Genomic DNA, 20,500 nt, shown 5'->3' with positions numbered 1-20,500 from the left:
CCCGATAGGATATCAAGTCATATTGTACCGTCCTACCACCGGGGAGGGGGAGAGAGAGGCGGATACTGCGTCTCACTGTCTGCAGCATCGTGTCTACCAGGCGAGCATTCAGTGACACACATAGCGGTGACATTGAAGAAGTCAAGAAATTATTTCTTTCCCTTTCTTTTAACTGTGGGGGAGGGGAATCTGAGGAGCTATTACCCTGAACCCGCCAGACCCTGTGTTGAACTACAGACATTGGGAGCTCAGCCAGAATGCAAATAACTTTTTCAAGAGACTGCTGTGGACTAAGTGGGGATAGCTGGAGTCCTCAGTACCTCTCCGCCTCCAGCCATGAGCGCCGTGTTTGAGTATCTGGCTTCCCGTACGCTTGTCACGCAGCACTGTGTATCCTGGAGATTTTTTTTCAAAAGCTTTGGCAGTTCGTGTCTGTAATGGAGGCTCTGATACAACAGATTCGTCTCCCCATACGGCCCGATCAGATCTAGTATCTCCTCCCGTACGGTCATGGCTGGGAGCTCTTTTGGATTTGAGACTGCATCGCACCTGTGCTGATCAGAGCTCCATGTGGGCAAACAGGAAAATCGTAATTCAAAAAGTTCGCGGACTTTTCTGTTTCAATACCCGCTGCAGTCCGAGTTCAGATTGCTGCCAGAGCGGTTCAGTGGGCGATTATCTGTGGGATAGCGCCTGGAAAAGGCCATAATGTCCGATTGCCCGTCCCAAACTAACCGTAAATCCGATATGTTTATCGAATTTAGCGCTACTCCTCTCGTCGGGGAGGAGTACAGAAATCGATTTAAAGAGCCCTTTATATCGATATAAAGGGCGTTGTAGTGTGGACGGGTACAGTGTTAAATCGATTTAATGCTCTTTAAATTGATTTAAACGCGTAGTGTAGACCAGGCCAAAGTCAAATAGAGTTTTGTTGTTGGCTTCAACATTTCACTCTGTCTCTAGGAAAACAGGTGCAGCTTGGAAAATAACTGAAGTTTAAATTGCTCCTGTTCATCTCAATGGGTTATTTATTATAATTAGGTTTCATAGTTAAATGTTAGTATTGTTAACTATGTTAGTTGTGATCAAAGTATGCAAGAAAGAGGGACAATTATATTATGACAATTGTGCGATCCACCATGAATGACATCTTGTTTTGGTGTTACAAGTGGTTGAAATGGGAGTTGTGAGTGGAAAACTGTGATGTACCACCACTTTTTTTTAATCTTCCTCTTTTTTTGTAAATGTAATTTGGTATTAAATGTTTGCATCAAGGAGAAAATATTGTCTTTAATAGCAAAGCTGCAATTCAAGATGCAATAGCACATTTCTTGCAAAAAAGTTTAACAGTATAACTTTCTCAAATATCTTTTGGATTGAAATTTCTCATGCTATTTGCAAGCTAGAAATGAAAATTTTGGAAAATCTTCTCAACTTCTTTCAGCTATTGAGTTACCGACTCATGGTTATTTAGAGTAGAAAAGATATTATTCGCAAATAGTCATGAAGTTATCCAAGTCCAAAAAACGTATATGGAAAAGATTTTAAAACTTTGTGCTTGTCATGTACATATTTCTGAATGAAGACAAGTATGTTAGGTGCCCTTTTAATGAGTGAAGAATTTTGATTTTGAAACAGTATCACTGATATTTTGAAATTATGGACTAAACTTTTTTGGGAAGATGCACAAGGATGTGAAAAGTCAAATGCACAGATGTGAATTTTGGATTTCCATCGCTGTGAGTGAATGCCGCATTACAATCTACGGAAAAGCAAGAGGATTTTCAAGCTGTCATATAATAAGTGTATGTATTATTCCCTTATGTGTTGTCTCTGATATTTTAGTATTTTACGTTTTTCTAACTGTGCTTTGAAAACCTAAAGTTTCACTTCGATAAAAGATCACTAAAGAGAGTAAAATAGTGACTTTTTTGAGTTACAATTATATGAACCAGTGATCAAACACCAGTTTTATGGATTTTAATAGTAATTTATTTAATATGGTGTCATCCAGATTTTCCAAATTGCTTGAGGTAACAGATATATTTGGTAATGGCAATTTGGATAAGATGAAGACAATAGAAGAGAAAGGCAATATGTTAGAAAAGGAAGTATGAACAGGGGAAGCTTGATTTTAATCTACTAGATTCTACTGTAACACAACATTTTATATAGTAGTTTCCATTATCAAAGTAAATAGTTAATTCATCTTCAGATTACCTCTGTAAGGCAGGTCAGTGAGTATAATGAAGTAAAATAATAACGTGTTCCGGGGACAAATGTATGAGCTAATCATTAATCAACATTTTCTCATCTGGCATGATATCAGTTGCCAGCAGTGAGAAGAGTGAAGCTAACAAAACATTCTGTGCTACATGTTTTGCACCTCCTTTAAAATATTTGACTGATTTTGAGGTTTCTTCATTGTAAGTTTGGCAAATACAAAACATTTTTTATGTTTTAAGAAAGAAAAATGTAGACCCTTAAAACTAGAACTGGTTTAAAAAAAACTGATGTAACAGTTTTCTGTTGGAAAATGCTGTTTCATCAAATGCTAAATATTTTGTAGGAGTGTGTCTCTTTTGATTAAAAAAAAAAGTTGAAAACAATTCAGAAATAAACTGGAGTATTTGTTTAGGCTTTCTCATTTTGTTTAGATTTTCTTTTTGTTTTGTTTCATTTTGAATAATATTGTATAAAGCAGATACTTTATAATATAGATTAATTTCAGTAGGCATTCTTGGGCCTAGTGCTGGTAGTGTCCAAAATACTATAAAATGACAGTTTTTAACACTTTCAGCGTAGAGTCAAATAGAAACAAGAAATTCACCTTGCTTTTAATATTGGTTCAGAAGGAAAATTGTTTATTCAAACTATCTGATTTTTGACTATTCAACAACTGTTAAAGCAGGATTGAAACTCCGGTCTTATATAGAGCCCCATACTACCAATGCTAGTGAAGATAAATCAGAACTTAGAATATTTTTTTTAAATTCCATCAAGAGCATCTAGAACATATGGATAGGTGTGCCCTTTTTAGCATTTTCAGAAATCTAAATAAAATAATAAATAGTAAGGGCTTTGGCAAATTACAAATTCTGAAGAAGTCTGTATGAGACAAAGCCCAAGAAACAATGGGCTTAAACTGCAGCAAGGGAGATTTAGGTTGGACATCAGGAAAAAGTTCCTAACTGTCAGGGTAGTTAAACACTGGAATAAGTTGTCTAGGGAGGTTGTGGAATCTCCATCTCTGGAGATATTTAAGAGTAGGTTAGATAAATGTCTATCAGGGATGGTCTAGACAGTATTTGGTCATGCCATGAAGGCAGGGGACTGGATTCGATGACCTCTCGAGGTCCCATCCAGTCCTAGAGTCTATGAATCTATGAAATCATGGGTGAGGATCAATTAATGGGAGTAACCCAAGAAAGTCAGACATTATGCACTTGGCACGCTCTAGAAAGTGATATGGGTTTCTTTTGTCGTTTATTACTAGGCATACAAAATAATGTTGCAAGTTTTGCTTGCTCCCTCTCATGAACTCTTTCATTTATTTTTCATCTTTTACTCACTTCATTCCCTCAACCGGTTTGAAACCCACCTCCGCTTTTTGTTCATTTTTTTCCTTTGTGCACTTAATAGTAGCAGTAACTGTAGAATGAAAGTGACTAAAATCCTGATCTCTAAAGCACTCCATGACTCTGTTCTGTGCTGTTTCTTCAACATTTGAGACATAAGTTAGTTTCTTTCTGCTGTTACCAAAAACTGAGTAGCCCTATAGGAAAAGAATGAAAGAAGCAGATGTGGAGGAGGAGACAGATAAACAAGAAAAACGGTGGATGTGGGGTGTGAGAGAAAAGTAACTAGTGGGGAGTAAAATGACGGAGTCAACTTTTTTATCTCACTAAGCTTTCCTGTTTACTCAGTCCTCTAGCTTCCATTAAGTGTTTTACTTTTCTGATTTTACATCAGACTGATACTGCCCTTTTATGTGTGGTTTTCTGACTACGTTCTTTATTCTTTCATGTTCTTCATTATAAGGGTCAGTACCTCTTTTTTTTCCTGGCTATATTATGCTCATTGCTAAAGAGGCTTTAGTGTAATGTAGCTATAATATAGTATCAGTTTAAGTAATTTTTTTGTGGTACTAGGTATCCTTTGCCTCTCTGCCATGGATCCCAGACTGATGCCTTAATTAATTGCCTTTCCTGGGGGAGTTCTGTCAGCAAAACCTAAATGTGATTTACAGGACCATTTTTTTTGTTACTTCCCTACATATTTTGTGTCTTTTAAAGGGCTGAATCATTCTATTTTTGCTCAACTATACAGTAAGTTATGGATTAACATACTGGAACCTTCTGCATTGGGGAAGTCAATGGGTTTCTTTTATTATGAACATTTTATTGTAATTTTATGAACACTGCATACATTATAACAGAATAAAGTTCAGACAGCATATAAGAAACATTAAAAACTTCCTTGGGCTAGTCTTTGGTTCTAATTGTGAGTAAGTATTAGGTGTATTATCAGTACCATTGAAACTTTTTTTATTTGTGAATTCTGGGTTAAGCAGCCACAGTTGGGTATAGTCCTTTGTAAAACTATTCTGAGAGGAATGATTAATAATCTTCTATCCACCTTCATTAACTGTATGGGTTTCTCTACGTAAACATTTACTTTGTGGCAAACTAGGGTGTGTCATTACCCTGCACTAGTCTGCCATGCACTAAAGGTTTGTCTACACTGCAGTCAAACATCTGCAGCTGGCCCGAGTCAGCTGACTTGGGTTCATGGAGCTGTAAAATTGTTATATAGATGTTCAGGCTCAGGTTGGAACCTGGACTCTGGGACACTGTGGGGGTGGTCCCGGAGCCTGAATGTCTAAATTGCAGATTTACAGCCCTGCAGCCCGAGTCAACTGACATAGGCCAGCCATGGGTGTTAAATTGCAGTGTAGCCATACCCCTGGTGTATGTGTGAATCCTGCTATGTCTCTACGGCTCTTTAATGTACACCAGTTTAAGGAATTGTTAATGCATGTCAACAGGGTCCACACAGGCAGTGCATGGCAGGCTAGTGCAGAGTATATTTAACCCCCAGCGTGCTGTGAACTGAATGTTCATGTAGACAAGCCCTTTGTGAGCTGCTGATGAGTGATGTCCCTGGTACTATATAGCAGTTCCAATGCTCTTTTTACATGCAGGTAGCAAACATTTGTAGATGATTGTCCTATTGGCTCTACCCTAGCTAGTACTATGAAAACAAACTAGACATGTATGCTCTTATGCTGCTTCTGAGATCTTCATTTGTGCACTCCTTTACTATTCACAGTGGTTAACAAAGATACATTTCTGGCCAGAAAAGAGTTATAAAGGGATGGCCACACGATAATTTATATTTTGGGGTTATTTTTAAAATTTTGAAATCCAACACTTTGAAGAGAGATCACCAAGCGCCTGTTGTACAGTGGAGTCAAAGTTAGTGCTGGAGAAGAACTGTTAGGTCAGCTCATATATCTTCTTCCCCACACTAAATTCTGATGTGTTTTGCCAACACTAATTTTAAAATAATTGAAACAATCTGCTACTTTGGGAAATAGTTCCTCAATCTGATAGGTGTTGCTCTTAGAAAAGAGATTTTCTGGTCCTTCCAGGACTATGTAATGCAATGAAAGAAGATTTAAACAAATCTTCTGAATCAGATTTCATGGGCTAAAAAAAGGGAACATTTAATATATATGAGTTTTCTACCTTTGCTCTGCAGCTCTCCACAGCTTGACACCTTTAGGGGGAATAAAACAATATGCAATGGATTGCTCCTCTCTGCTGATGTATTGGTTTGTTTTGCTGACTAATCCAGCCAATTGTAGGGACCATTATGGAATCTGTAAAATATTGTTTTATTACGTACAGAATTGTATTTCACTTTTCCTTTGTTGTTCTCAAGTTGACCACTAGATCAGTAGCTGTAACTGCAATAAGAAAAGTTGTACCCACTGTATTTCTCAAATGACCTTTAATTAAGAAACCATGTGTCACTGGCCTAAGTGAAAGTGGTGATTTCCCAATTCTGCTCAGGGATCGAATAAAGGTGGGGGAACTCAGTGACATGATTCCAAGCTAAGCTTACTTGTTATTTCCTTAGAGAGAGTGTGTATGTGTGTTTTCAGAACATGTTAGTGGACTGGGCTCCTTGACGTCGTCTCTCACTAAGTGAAGTTTGATCACACTAATGGGTTCCAGGGCTGCCCGAGGGAGGCAAGTGGGACAATTTGCCCCGGGCCCCGCAGGGGCCTCACGAGCCCCGGCCCGGTGGCGGTCTGGGTCTTTGGCAGCATTTTGGCATCAGGGGGCCCTTCAGTCACTCCGGATCTTCGGTGGCGGGGGGCCCTTCAGTGCTGCTGAAGACACGGAGCAACTGAAGCCCCCCTCCCCCCCCGAAATGCTGCCAAAGATCCGGACTGCTGCCAGTGAGTACAAGCGTCACAGCTCCCCTGCCTTGCCCCAGGACCCCTGAATCCTCTGGGCGGCCCTGATGGATTCTGCTGGGCTTGGCTTTCCTTTGTGGGGCTTAAATGCCCTGCTGAGCTCTGCTAGGCATTTTGGACTTAGATCCTTTTTGACTTGGGGAAAAAAAATAAGCGTCTGTATCCTCCCAAGCCCACCCACTTGTGCCTCTGAAAGTAGATGTCTCACAGAGCATGCAGATCTTTATAACATGATTGTCTCTCTCCTTTATTACATGTCTTGAACAGTAAAATAGGTGATATTTAGTGTATCATGGCTGGTCATCTGAGTTAACCCCAGACAGACTCTCTGCAGACTCAGAATTTGGTTACACTCAATTTAGTTGAGCTTTTCTTCACAACATAACAGAGATTTAGGGCTGGTCTTCACACAAGCTTACATTGACGCTGCAAGAGGGATGAACTAGAACCTATTTAATTATTTCAGTGCAAGCCTATGAATGTACACATACAGGCCTGTACTGTGTTTCGTTCACACCTGTTATTTCATCGAAAGTTTTTGTGTAGACTCCCCTTACCTTTTTTTGGAAAGCTTAAATTTTGTAGCTTGGAGAGGTGAACCATACTACTACATAACTCTCCCGCCTCCCATTCCATCTCTGCTTTTGGTTGTGGTAAGTAATTTACTTCAAAAAAGCATAAATTTCTTTGAATGCTTACTCATGTCCATTCCTTTGTAAGTTTGTGTGCTCACCATATGCACCGGTGCCAGAAGTTTTTCTCTCAGTGGTATCCATAGGGAATTGGTTCTGGCGCCCTCTGGGGTGGCGTGCATATGTGCCAGTGGAAGGGGCACTGCCAGCTCCTCCCCCCGCCCCCCAGTTCCTTCTTACCGTCAGTGACTGCTGGAATGTCTCCTTGCTTTGGCAAGCTTTCCTGTTTCTACTGTGTCTAATACTGAATTTGTTGTATATAGTTGTTTAAAGTTGTATAGTTAATAGTTCCCTTAGCGTTAAGTTAGAAATAGTTAGTCCTGTATGGGACTCAGTCTAGGGATGGGGCGTGCCCTGGTCCCCGGGCTTCAAACCTTGTGACTGTTGCAAAAAATCCATGCCAGTCTGTGATCCCCATAGAAGCTGCCTGAAGTGTTTAGGGGAAACCTACATGAATGACAAGTGTCACATTTGCAAGAGCTTCAGGCTATGGACCAAAAAGGAATGGGATATTAGCTTCACTCTGAGGTCATTAGAATGCTCTTCCAGAAATGGGGAGCTCCCCGAGTGGACCTGTTCACCACTAGACAGAACAGAAAGTGTCATCAGTTTTGTTCTCTCCAAGGCCTCGGCAGAGGCTCACTATTCAATGCCTTTCTCCTGTCTTGGTCAGAGGACCTGATCTGTGCCTTCCCGCCAATTCTGCTCATCAGCAAAGTGTCTCAGAAATCAAGAGGGACAAAGCAGTGGTCATTATGAACCCCTCAGCATGGCTTCGCTAGCATTGATTCGGCAGCCTCATGGCCACTTCCCAGCCTCCCGGACCTACTCTCACAGGATCACGGTTGACTCCTACACCCAAACCTCACCTCTCAGCTTGGATGCTGCGTGGTTGAGTCCAGAGGAACAAGCCTGTGCTAGTCAGGTATGGCAGGATCTTTTGGAGAGCAGAAAGCTTTCTACCAGAGCATCTTACCTGGCAAAGTTGAAGTGTTTCTCCTACTGGGCACCAGAGCAGAATATCTCCCCATCCAATTGTCTCTGCAGTCCATCCTTGATTACCTGCTTCACTTAAAGCTCCAAGTTCTTGCCTTCTCTTCAGTCAAGGTGCTCCTGGCTGTCATATCAGCCTTCTATCCTCTCATCCAGGGTAGATCGGTGTTCTCTTATGAGATGTCAATCAGTTCCTGAAAGGCCTTGGAAGACTCTTTCCACTGATCCGGGACTGGGTTCCCCAATAGTACCTCTACCAGGCTCACAGGTCCACCCCTTGAGCCTATGGCTTTTTGTTCCCTTTCCCACTTGTCGTGGAATGTTGCATTCCTTGTAGCTATTACCTCAGCAAAATGTGTCTCCAGAATTAAAGCCCTCACTTTGGAGCCCCCATAAATGATATTCTGCAAGAACAAGGTCCAGCTGTGACCCCATCTGGCCTTCCTGCCAAGGGTGATGTTGCACTTCCATGTCAACCAGAATATCTTCCTCCCGGTGTTCTGTCCAAAGCTTCACACGACCAATGAGGAGAGGTAGCTGCACACTCTAGCTATCAGTCACACCCTGGCTTTCTACCTGGAACGCACCAAGCCCTTCCACAGATCGACCCAGCTCTTTATTGCGATAGTTGACAGGATGAAGGGCCTTCCGGTGTCTTCTCAGAGGATTTTGAATTTGATCACCACCTGCATTCATACTTGTTACTAATTGGTGTAGGCTGTGCCTCTACTGATAGTGAAGGCTCACTTGACTAGAGCTCAGGCATCTTTGGCTGGCGCATGTCCCTATCCAGGACATCTGCAGGGCTGTGACGTGGTCTTCGGTACACACATTCATGACACATTTCCCCATCACCCAGCAAGCCAGAGATGACGCTGAATTTGGCAGAACTGTGTTGCAATCAACACCTCTATGAACTACCTGCCTCTGATGGTACCTATCGTGGTACCTACAATGGCATGGACATGAACAAGAACCTGAAGAAGAAAAGACCTTTTGTAACTGTTGTTCTTTGAAGTGTGTTGCTCATGTCCATTCCATGACTAGCCCTTCTTCCCCTCTGTCAGAGTTCTGGCAAGAAGGAACTGAGGGAGGGGGGAGCTGGTGGCGCCCTTTACGCTGGTGCTTACACACATCATGCCAGAGGGCGCTGGAGCCGGTTCCCTATGGATAACACTGAGGGGAAAACTTCCAGCACCAGTGCACATGGCAAGTGCACACACGCCTGCAATGGAATGGACATGAGCAACACATCTCGAAGAACAATAGTTACGAAAGGTAACCGTCTTTTCTTCAACATGTCATTTGGTTAAATCTGGAATGGCATGAGTTTGATCATTTCAGCTGTTTTTGATGATGAATGTGTACTGCCTTTTTAAAAATTAATTTAGTTCTTGTCAATGGCATCCAGTTTACAACATTAATATTTAATTTATACCCACTATCCCAAAAGTAGTGTCCATAAAGTTTTGTCTACATGGAATAGAAACCCTTCTTAAACTTAAATGTAATATTTACCACATGTTTTGGATCAATACAAAATTCACTCTCCTTTACGGAAAGTACAACTCGTAATGAGATTTAGGTGTTCTGTTTTGAATATAGGGACCTATGAGATGTGACGTGGTACACTAAAATGGATTAGGGACCTATCAATGGAGGGAGGAAAAGATTACTGTTGATGCCTAAGTTTCTCCCTAACTGCTTATTTGTTTACTTACATTCAGTAGGAGCTTCAAAAGTACTTGAGTGACTTTTATGAAGCTTGTGCTTCCAAGTCAGTAAGATGCTTTTAAAAATTCCACTGATTTTACTTCTGTCTCATTTCACTGTGTGATGTGGTGTGTTTGAACATATATATTTTAAATGGTCAAAATAAGCCATTCATGAATTGTCGGACATTTTGTTAATCGCTCATCTATGGCAAACAAACTGTGATGTGCAGTATTTTATTACACTGATACTTGTATTGTCCAGTATCTCAACTTACACACATATTGTGTAATTTACTAATAAGACACAGTCTTTCCTGTTGTTCAAATAGATCTGTGTCAACCTTGGACTAAGCATGTTCAGGAATTTTACCTGATGTCAATATGGTTTTTGCATTTTATTTTCTGTTTATTGCAGGTTACCCATCTGAAGACCATTTATTGTCTATGGCAATATTCATGGTTGGCTAGAATTTCTGGCTTTGTCGTACTTTTCAATACCAACACCCCAATGAGATCCTCTGGATTATGTTTAACATGTCTGACTTCCTGTTGTGCAATGTTATGACACAATATCCTTGGTACCGAATCCCATTTTACGCAGCAATTTATTCTGTATGATTCCAACAACTTTTTAATTTTAGAGGTTCTATACAAAATGTTACACACCCCTGTCCACATTCAGGGGTCAGCATACACTAACTTCAGAGACTACAGTTGCATTTCGTCCAGTGCTTCTGAGATTCAAGAGCATCCATCTTTAGGACAAAGGACAAAAGCCAACAGCCAGAGGAAGCTGCCAACAACCCCCTACATGTTCCTGAGGTAAAAGAAACAAAATCGAAGCCTTGTCCCCAGATGAAGAAGATTCTTAGGATAGCAGAAGGGAATAGAAATTTCTCAGCCATAGTGTTGCATTAATGTTTGAGGGCACAAATGGGTTGTGTGTCTGTATATATGTATGTCTGTGTTCTCTCTCATAGTGTTTTATGCTGCTACCCATCACTAGTATCTGAGAGTCTTCCAGGTAAAATCAATATCAATAGCAAAATCCCTAATGGACTTCATGAAGTCTGGCATGTCTCTCTCTTTTGAGGTCAAAGCTTTTCTTGGATAAATAATGTTTGTTTTTAGGTGTTTTTGTGGGAGGAGGGGTAGAGGTTTGGGGCTAAAAGGGTGTTTGAATTGTGAATATTACTTATGGTGGAAAGGCTTTTTTTAATAGGAGGGTTTACAGCATTTCCTAAAGATAAGCTGTGGATTCATCTGACCACCTCTGGAAGTTTTGTTTCATAGTTGGATCCCCTCAACAGGATGTTCTATTCAGAGCTTGTAAGCTCTTTGGCCTGAGCTTTGTGATCTGCCTTATTGCAGAGAAGCACAGGTGTCATGGGAATTCATAGATCAAAATTTGCTCTTTGAAGGTAGGGCTTGATCCATTAATTGCTTCGAAAATTATGATCAAGACTTTAAACTAGAATTGGAAATTGACTGGGAGCCAGTGGAGGGATTTGAGCACAGGTCTGATCTCATAGTGTCTTGAGCCACAGAAAAAAGTTAGCAGCCACGTTCTGTACCAGCTGTAGTCTGTGCATCGTCTTCATATTGAGCTTCAGATGCAGTGAGTTACAGTAATTCAGCTTGGAAGTGATAAATGCCTGGATCACTGTGGTCCCCATCTGGGACAGATGAAGCTTGCTAGCAAGCTGGAAGTGAAAGAAAGCATTTTTGGAAATTGATACTACTTGGTCATCCAAGCTTAGTGAGGAGTTAAACAGTACCCCAAAGCTTCGCACAGCTTTGATGAATGGAGGGTGTATACCTTCAATAGACAGTGGAGACAACATATTAGCCAGATCTTCAGTATCACTTCAGTCGTACCTGGGTTGTTTGAGCTAGATGATCTTCATACAAGAGCTAATTTCCCATAGGCAGCATCCTGACATTTTAGTAGTGGCAATGTTTGCATCAGTTGAGAATGACATGAGAGAACAGTGAGAGAGAGACACGCTCTGTGGGTTCAGTTGGTAACGTTATGCCAGTTATCCTGAAATATTGAACCCACAGAGTGTGTCTATCTCTCACGGTTATCTCATGTAGATACTGAAGAGAAGCAGGGACTGTGATTTTTGTGGAGCCTCTCAGGTGAGGGCCCTGGGAAAGGAGAAGCAGTCATCCATCACTGCTCTGAGTTCTGCTGAGATGTATGATTGGAGTCATTGTAGTGCTGGGCCATCTGCTTCTGCTATGTCATGTAGGTGAGTTGTTAGTACCTTGTGGTTAGACTATTAGTTTGTAAAGTGGCTTGGAGTGAAAAGTGCTATAATAAATTATGATTGAATGATCCTGAGACCATAGTTAAAGTTTCATCAGAGATTAATTTAACTGAGTAACATAATATTGCTGTAGATGATATACAGATGTACAATATATAGAATAATCTGAAGAGTATGCATGTTCAATTAAGACATTAAATATAGTTTTAGTTAGCTCATGTTATGTTGCTATCTCAACTCCTATTATCAATTAATCATTTTAATGGGAATTTTATAGCTGTGACTCCAAAATGAAGTATCATAGTTGTACATTTTGTTCAGAAAAATACTATCCAGTCAAGAGACACCTTTCTACAAATGAGGCAGTTCCCACTTGATTCTTAAGATGTTAAAGAGAAAAACTTTATATTATAACATTAAAGGGAGACAATTTGTTTTAATCACTTGCCAAAACAGCTGAAAATAATTATTAATTAATAGGAAACACAGACTTCTAGCTTCCCACGCTCTCCAAAGAAGTTTTTGTTGCAGCTTGCATCTGGATTTATGGATTATTTAGATACAGCACAAGTGGGCACGACAATGCAAAGATTGGGGTTTTTAAATTCATTTTAAGTGTGCCCACAGCTTTCTCTTAAATTGGTTCAGTTTAAATTTATCTGTTCTTTTTCTGGCTTTGAAACAAAAAATGCTGTGCCAGTTCAACGTTAACTAGAAAGCTAGGTGAAGTTAGTCTTCTAAAAGCATGCACACATGAATAATAAAACAATACCTCTTTCACATTGTATCTTTAGTGCTGTGTCTAGAAGGTATGAGGCAACTTTTTCACATCTCATAAATAAGAGATCTTTCAAAAGTCTTATAAAAGACTATTTGCATTTGAAACAGTGTAACCCAACATTTCCAGATTATCAGGCACAATTCCAACAAGGCTGAGGTTGAGGCGCAGTGAGGGAGGACATAATTGTCAGAATATTGATTGAATTGGAAATCTAATTCTCCCACACACAGTACTGGCAAAATGTTGTGGCTGGAGAGTGCAGTTTTCAGTAAATAAAAAGAGAGGATGAAAATTGCACAGTCTGAGATTACAACATCAAAGAAAAAGAACAGCTCTCACAAGTATGATTATATGAGACTTCATCATGGAGACATATACAGTTCCTGCACATTTTGTCATTTAAAGGTCCTAGACTTACATTCTTTTATAATATAGTATCAAAAGAATTTAAACAAGACCAGACCACTGCAAAGTGTTACCTTGTGTTAACTGAGAATCTTAAAACATCTTAATTATTTCTAGCAAATAGAGCTGTTGTCAGTGTATCTGTTCTCTTAGGTATTCTAGCAAGTGTGGAATTTTTGTGTACTGTGAAATATTGTGTCATAAATGTGACAAGTGTAATAGCTTTGTATGTTTTTCACCAGTCAGCATATCTTTTATGACTAGTGAAACAGCGTTGTTTGCCTATACTTCTGCCACCTATACTTGCAAAAGTTATTCGCTATGACTGGTAAAATGGCACTATGGCACATAGATTCATAGACTCTAGGCCTGGAAGGGACCTCAAGAGGTCATTGAGTCCAGTCCCCTGCCTTCATGGCAGGACCAAATACTGTCTAGACCATCCCTGATAGACATTTATCTAACCTACTCTTAAATATCTCCAGAGATGGAGATTCCACAACCTCCCTAGGCAATTTATTCCAGTGTTTAACTACCCTGACAGTTAGGAACTTTTTCCTAATGTCCAACCTAAATCTCCCTTGCTGCAGTTTAAGCCCATTGCTTCTTGTTCTATCATTAGAGGCTAAGGTGAACAAGTTTTCTCCCTCCTCCTGATGACACCCTTTTAGATACCTGAAAACTGCTATCATGTCCCCTCTCAGTCTTCTCTTTTCCAAACTAAATAAACCCAATTCTTTCAGCCTTCCTTCATAGGTCATGTTCTCAAGACCTTTAATCATTCTTGTTGCTCTACTTGTTGCTCTACTATTGAATGACTGGCTCCCATAGTTCTGTGACCTGGTGATTGACCATTTAGATGCTACCAGTCCATTAGATTAGTTGCTATGGTCTATATTCAGGTATAGAAAGTCAAGAAGCAGACACAGGTTATACTGATGTAGGGCCAAAGATATTTGTCATGTTTGTTTACCAGCAGTTTTAGATTGGTTGGTATCCTAGCTAGGGTAGTTGCTAGGGATCTGAGTTATCATTGTTCATGATCATAGTATGACGTTCATTACTATAGACCAATCCATTGAAGATGGAGAATAAGATTTGACCCCATAGTTGTAGCTGGGAAGGAAATTTCCCTTTCTGCAGTTAGGCTGTTCCTTCAGATAGCATCTTTCGAGTATTTCATATGACTTGGTCGTTAGGGGGTTGGACTGGTCCTGCTCTGTTGTTTTTTTTACAAGTGCTTTGGGGTCAGCAACAGTGAATGGCTGCAGAAATGTTGCTGACAGCTCCCCTCATGTGCGAAACTTGTGCTATAGAACCTGTGGGGATACATGCTTTATCCCAAAGGCTAAACGTTCAGAAATTGGTGGGAACAGAGATAGGAGCCCATGATGTCTTTTGTCTTTCTTACAAGCCCAGCCCTCCTTAATTTATGAGATCTGATAAAATTACAACATAAGCTGCTATGGCTGGTGGCCATATATTAACAAACTAGCCAGACTGGTTTTTTACTTCATGTATTTATTATTTATATTTGCTAGGCACCGTATGTAAATATATGCAGCAAAGAGTCTTGTGGCACCTCAGACTAACAGACGTTTTGGAGCATGAGCTTTCGTGGGTGAATACTCGCTTGTTCGAATGCTCATGCTCCAAAACATCTGTTAGTCTATAAGGTGCCACAGGATTCTTTGCTGCTTTTACAGATCCAGACTAACACGGCTACCCCTCTGTTATGTAGATATAGAAAGAGACAGTCGTTGCACTGAAGAGTTTACAAGACAAAGTATCATCCCCACATCACAGATGGGAAATTGAGGTGCAGAGAGATCAAGTGACTTATTCAAGGTCATATAGGAAATCTGTGGCAGAGCTTGGAATGGAACACAAGCGTCTTGAAGCCCACTCTAATGCCTTAACCACAAGACCCACTCCCCTTCCTCTCTACTTTAATTGCTTACTTATTTTGTATTAAGAATGCACAGAAAGACCCAGAGTTATCACTCTGTTCACAGTTCTTTCTCAAAAAGGAAACATTCTCCTGACTGGTGCAACTTTTATTCATTTCACATGGGATGAATTATAACCCATGCAATAAACCAAGGATCCCTGCTCTCCTGTTCTTTGTCTACCTACCATTTAATATACTGAGCAGTCTGGAGATCATTAATGAATTATTAGCCAAGTCCAGAATTATAAATGGAATTCAACTGTGAAGGCTTCAGGTATATTGTGATCAGTCATGAAGAAAGTTAATAGGCTGCTTTTGGTCAGTTGTGAATTATAACCTCTCCTAACAGAGAGATGTCAGCTTTGCAGCACACAAGATAGCTGGAAATTGTTATTTTTAGGACACTTTCTGGTATTGCTATCTGAACTAAAAATAAAAAAAAATTATACCACCTATTTTTCTCCTTACACGGGTCTTTGTAAAGTATAATTAGAGGGAATACAATTTACATCCTCTCCATTGGAAATGTCTTTTTACATGTGAATGCCAAGGGCAGAATTTATTTTAGTGAGGGATTCAGATTAATTTTGTGCATTGGAAATAGGAGCATGGAAGCCAGTACTATGCTACTGTTCTGATTTCTGTACTTGTTGGTTTGGATTCTCTATGTACTACTTCAAATTGTTATAAATTACCGAACTATGGACAGAATTTAAGAATGAATGAATAGGGAGAAACTAAAGTTCCACTGGAGAAGGACAAGGGCATGTCCGCTCTCACACAGCAAAAGGGAAGACAGATGGAAGGATGGACTTGTAGTTAAGGAATTCCATTCCAATGCAAGAAATCTAGGTTCAATTCCCACCTCAGCTACAGGTTTCCTATCTGACTTTTGACAAGTCACCTCCTTGTACTCAGTTCCCCATCTGTATTTTTTTAAAGATGAATACTTCTTTCTGCCATAGGGATATTGGGAGGATAAATCCATAAATACAATAGAGGCGCTTGAATTTTATGGTTATGGGGGGTGCAAAATAGTACCTAGCTAGAATTACAATCAGGAATATTTTTTGAAAAGCTCTTATAAAACATTGCAATTCTGTTTGTCTGTGTGTGTTTGGATAAAAAGCATTTTAAAATAATTTTCATATTTTAACATTAAGATCTGCCTTTATTTCTCCTTTCTCCTGTATTTGGAAAGACTCTGGATGAAATTCAACTTGATTATGTGTGTCACAAAGCGGAATTTGGCTTTCTCATATTGTTGTCTTATGATCTCATGAAGAAGGGAAACAGCAAATATAAAATAGTTTAGAAAAAAACTGACAAAAAGCTATTTTTTGCCATAGAGAGAGAGGTATATGTTGTCCCAGGAAGTAAAATGCCATAATGTAAGAAGGAGGCATTCCTGTAGAAGATCCAGATCTTTCAGATTTTAAAAATGTTCATGCATGCCAAGTAACTATAATTATTTGCTGCCATTTGGCCATCTATCTTATGATACTGCTGATCGGTCACAAAACTGCCTGTTGTGTGTCATTTGTACATCGGTTTAAATTTATAAAGCACTTTGGGGATGTAAGACTGTAAATAAAGACTATATTATTATTACAGATATAACAATCTTTGATTACAGAACTGAAAAGAAGTTTCCATATCCACCTAGGAAAAAATCCAACAGGTTCTGAGTTAAGTAGTTACTGTGAATCTTCTAACAAGCAAGCTATACTGTGAGTATCTAGAAAAGGCCCTTTTCAATAGAAACACTTAAGAATATGTATTTCTGTGCCTTCGTCTACTGGAAAGATCGTGTAGAACAGGGATTGGCAACCTTTGGCATGGGAAGCGGTGTCCAGCACATCCCTTGGCCCGCGCCGCTTCCTGCAGCCCCCATTGGCCTAGAACGGCAAACTGTGGCCAGTGGGAGCCGTGATCAGCCGAACCTACGGGTGTGGCAGGTAAACAAACCAGCCCGGACCACTCGGGTGCCTACCCTGGTGAGCCACATGCCAAAGGTTGCCAATCCCTGGCGTAGAAACGTAACCTATTTCAGCTATGGGTGAATGGAGAGATTGGGCCTGTCATAAACAGATAGCTAAGGGTTAATGTTTCTTTTACCTGTAAAGGGTTAACAAAGGGAACCAAACACCTGACCAGAGGACCGATCAGAAAACCGGATTTTTCAAAGTCAGGAAGGGAAGTTTTGGACTCTGGGTCTTTTGTCTGTCTCTCAGCTATTAAGAAGTTTCTTTCTTCTTCTAATCTTCTGTGTCCAACTTGTAAGTACAGGTAGAAAACAATATAGGCTTTATGTTGTTTTGGGGGTATTTACTGTGTGTAACTTGCTGGAATGTTTCAAATTGGATATCTTTTTGAATCAGACTGTTTATTCATATTTTCTTATAAGCAATAGCCCTGTATTGTCATCTTGATGCAGAGTTTATATTCTTATGTCTTTTCTTTCTTTTTTTATATTAAAGTTTTCTTGTAAGACTTGTTTGAGTTTCTCTCTGGGTAGGTTAAGGAACAAGGGAGGGATCTCTTTGTGTTAGATCTACGAGGGTAAGCTCTGCAGCACCAGGGAGTTGGTGGAGGGGAAGAGATAGGATCATCTCTGTTTCCTTGTATTGGGTTTGTCTCTTGTGGAATAAAGGAGACATGCTTCTTGGTATTGTGATGTAAAGAGATTGCATCAATACTCTCAGGTTAGCCCAGAGAGGAAAGTCTGGGTGGAGAGGGAGGAGGAAGGGAAGTGGTTTATTTCCCTTTGTTGGAGACTCAAAGCACCTGAGTCTTGGGGGTTCCCCAGGGAAGGTTTTGGGGGGCTCAAGTGTACCAGGCACTGATTCCTGGTTGGTGGCAGCGAGATAAGATCCAAGCTGGTAATTAAGCTTGGAGGTTCATGCTAAGCACGCAGATTTTGGACGCTAAGGTCCAGATTTGGGAAAGAGGCTTATGATAGGGCCTAGCTTAACTTTTTGCATTTTCAAAAATAACAGAATACTTCCAGTGATATATTATTGGCCTATATACACTTTGGCAATCTCTAGCATTTAACTTCAAAATCCAAACTGGGTCTTTCTGTACAATACTACCACATTTTCAATCACCGTGGACATTCCAGCTGGAACTCCCTTGGTATATAAGAGAGTAGCTGCTTGTTTAGGAGTGTGGGGAAGAATTCTAAGATCAAAAATAGGTAAGATATTTGTAAGATAAGAAACAAGAAGGGGAAAAACATTGGGGTGGAAATGAATGTTCAGTCTTTATATATCATAAATTAGTAAAGAGGCAGAGAATTTTTTTCTCTTTTTAAGGTCATCTTTAAAGAAATCCGTAGAAATGTACAGACCTACTTATGAAATGAGCACAAACTTTAAAAAAAATGCAAGGTATTCTTTTTCCTATGTTTCCCTTTTCCGTCTCTGCAAAGTGTCATTTTGAAAGGATATTTGAATACTGAATGATACTGCAGTACCTCTATGCTAAATCAGAGGAAAATAGGATATTATAATTTAGGACTTATTAAAAATGAGTTTGAAGAAATAAGAAATGTTCCTAATACTTTCTGACATGCAACAATTCTGTATTCCTAGATATTAATTCTAAGATTCCTGTGGAATTAGGAGGGTGCTTCTGAAGCAGTTCTTCACTCGCAGGCTTGCAGAGGTGGAGAAAACATAATCCAAACCAGGAGGAGGACTATGAGGAGCAGGATTTAACTCAAGTATGAGTGTGTTTTGTGGGAGGGAAAGGGGAAATCCTTGGGTAGACTTGGCCAAAGTCAATCATGCAGTGAATTTAATTAACATACTTTTACTGGGAGAGCTGATGGTTAAAGAATGATGATTCTACACTAGGCCACAAGTTCATCTGGATTAATAATAATAAGAATGGTGACTAAAGTTACATTCTGACCAAACTGTTTGGGAAGGGGATCTAGATAATATTTGCAGTAAATTGATCTCCTCAGTACATAGCAACCTGGTCACAAAAAACATCATCATAATTTGTACCTTTATTGGCAGTATCATCAGTGAAACCAAGGATGGGGATGGACATAAACATTTAACTTTTTATGTTTAGAATTAGTCCCTCTAAATCTGGGTTGAAACACACCTTTGGGAAAGTTTAGACTCTTGTTGTCTGTGCTGCTTTTTGTCAAGAAAGAGAGGATCTCAGTTTCCAGGTCTGTTAATCCAGCACCTTTAAAAGCCCAAAATATACTTTTAAAATGTTATCTTTATAGTTTTTTACAAATACCTTTTTTTTGCAATTTTTTTTCCCATTTTTTACAAATGAAAATCAGTAGATGGCCATATTTTAGCAAATGTGCAAGTAGTGTCTTCCTGACAGACAAAAGGATGATTGTCTCACTCCATTTAGGAAGATGATCATGAAGAATTCTCCAAATCAAATCTAAAAGCAAGATGTCAGCCACTCAGTTGATGACAAAATAAGCAGCCCCCTTAAATGTTTACTAGCAGGGGGAAAAAATCAGTGATTAAAGTTCTATTTTCCCTTGTTCTGTTTTTCTTCAAAAAATCCCTGAGACCCTTTTGAGGAAGGGGGATAAGATATTTAAGCAGGAACTAAGCAAGACTATGGAATTTTTAGAAAACACAGCTTAAATGCAAGAGTTGGGTGATAGGTTGGATCATGGCATGTTACAGCTCCTTGTTAGGGAGGTTCTGATGCTCCCAGGGACTACAGAGTAGGGTGACTGCTCTGCTACCTTGAAGAGGGAGCAGCCTCACCACACATTGATGCCTGATCAGCTCTACCAGAGGTCTGAGGGAGGCCTTGAGTCTAATGACAACCATTGTGCCTGTGTAGGGTACAAGGGAGGGAAATGCTCTCTACCTTCCTTAAACATCCAAACGGCAACTACGCCTAATCTGGCCTGTTGGTTTCAGTTATGTCAGTGATCCACATCTGACAGCTGATGGGCTTTTCTCTAAAGTGTCACCAGACTAGGTGATCTTTTCAATACCACTTTATAGTCTGTAAGTAAGGAATAACAGTAATCCAGAATATAAGGGTGGGGGACAATATAGAGGCTCCAGATGACTGAGTTTAATATCTTAAATCCTTACTTCAGAAGGGCAAGGCCTCCTGCCTTCAATTCCCTTTTAGCTGCAGAAACGCTCATGGTTATGTGCTGCACTATCGAAAATAAACATTTTTAAAAACGAGAGCTTGC

This window comes from Chelonoidis abingdonii, chromosome 3 (genome assembly GCF_003597395.2).
Source record: "Chelonoidis abingdonii isolate Lonesome George chromosome 3, CheloAbing_2.0, whole genome shotgun sequence".
NCBI lineage: Eukaryota > Metazoa > Chordata > Testudines > Testudinidae > Chelonoidis > Chelonoidis abingdonii.
The sequence above is the reverse complement of the archived record's forward strand: the minus strand, read 5'-3'. Positions refer to the sequence as shown.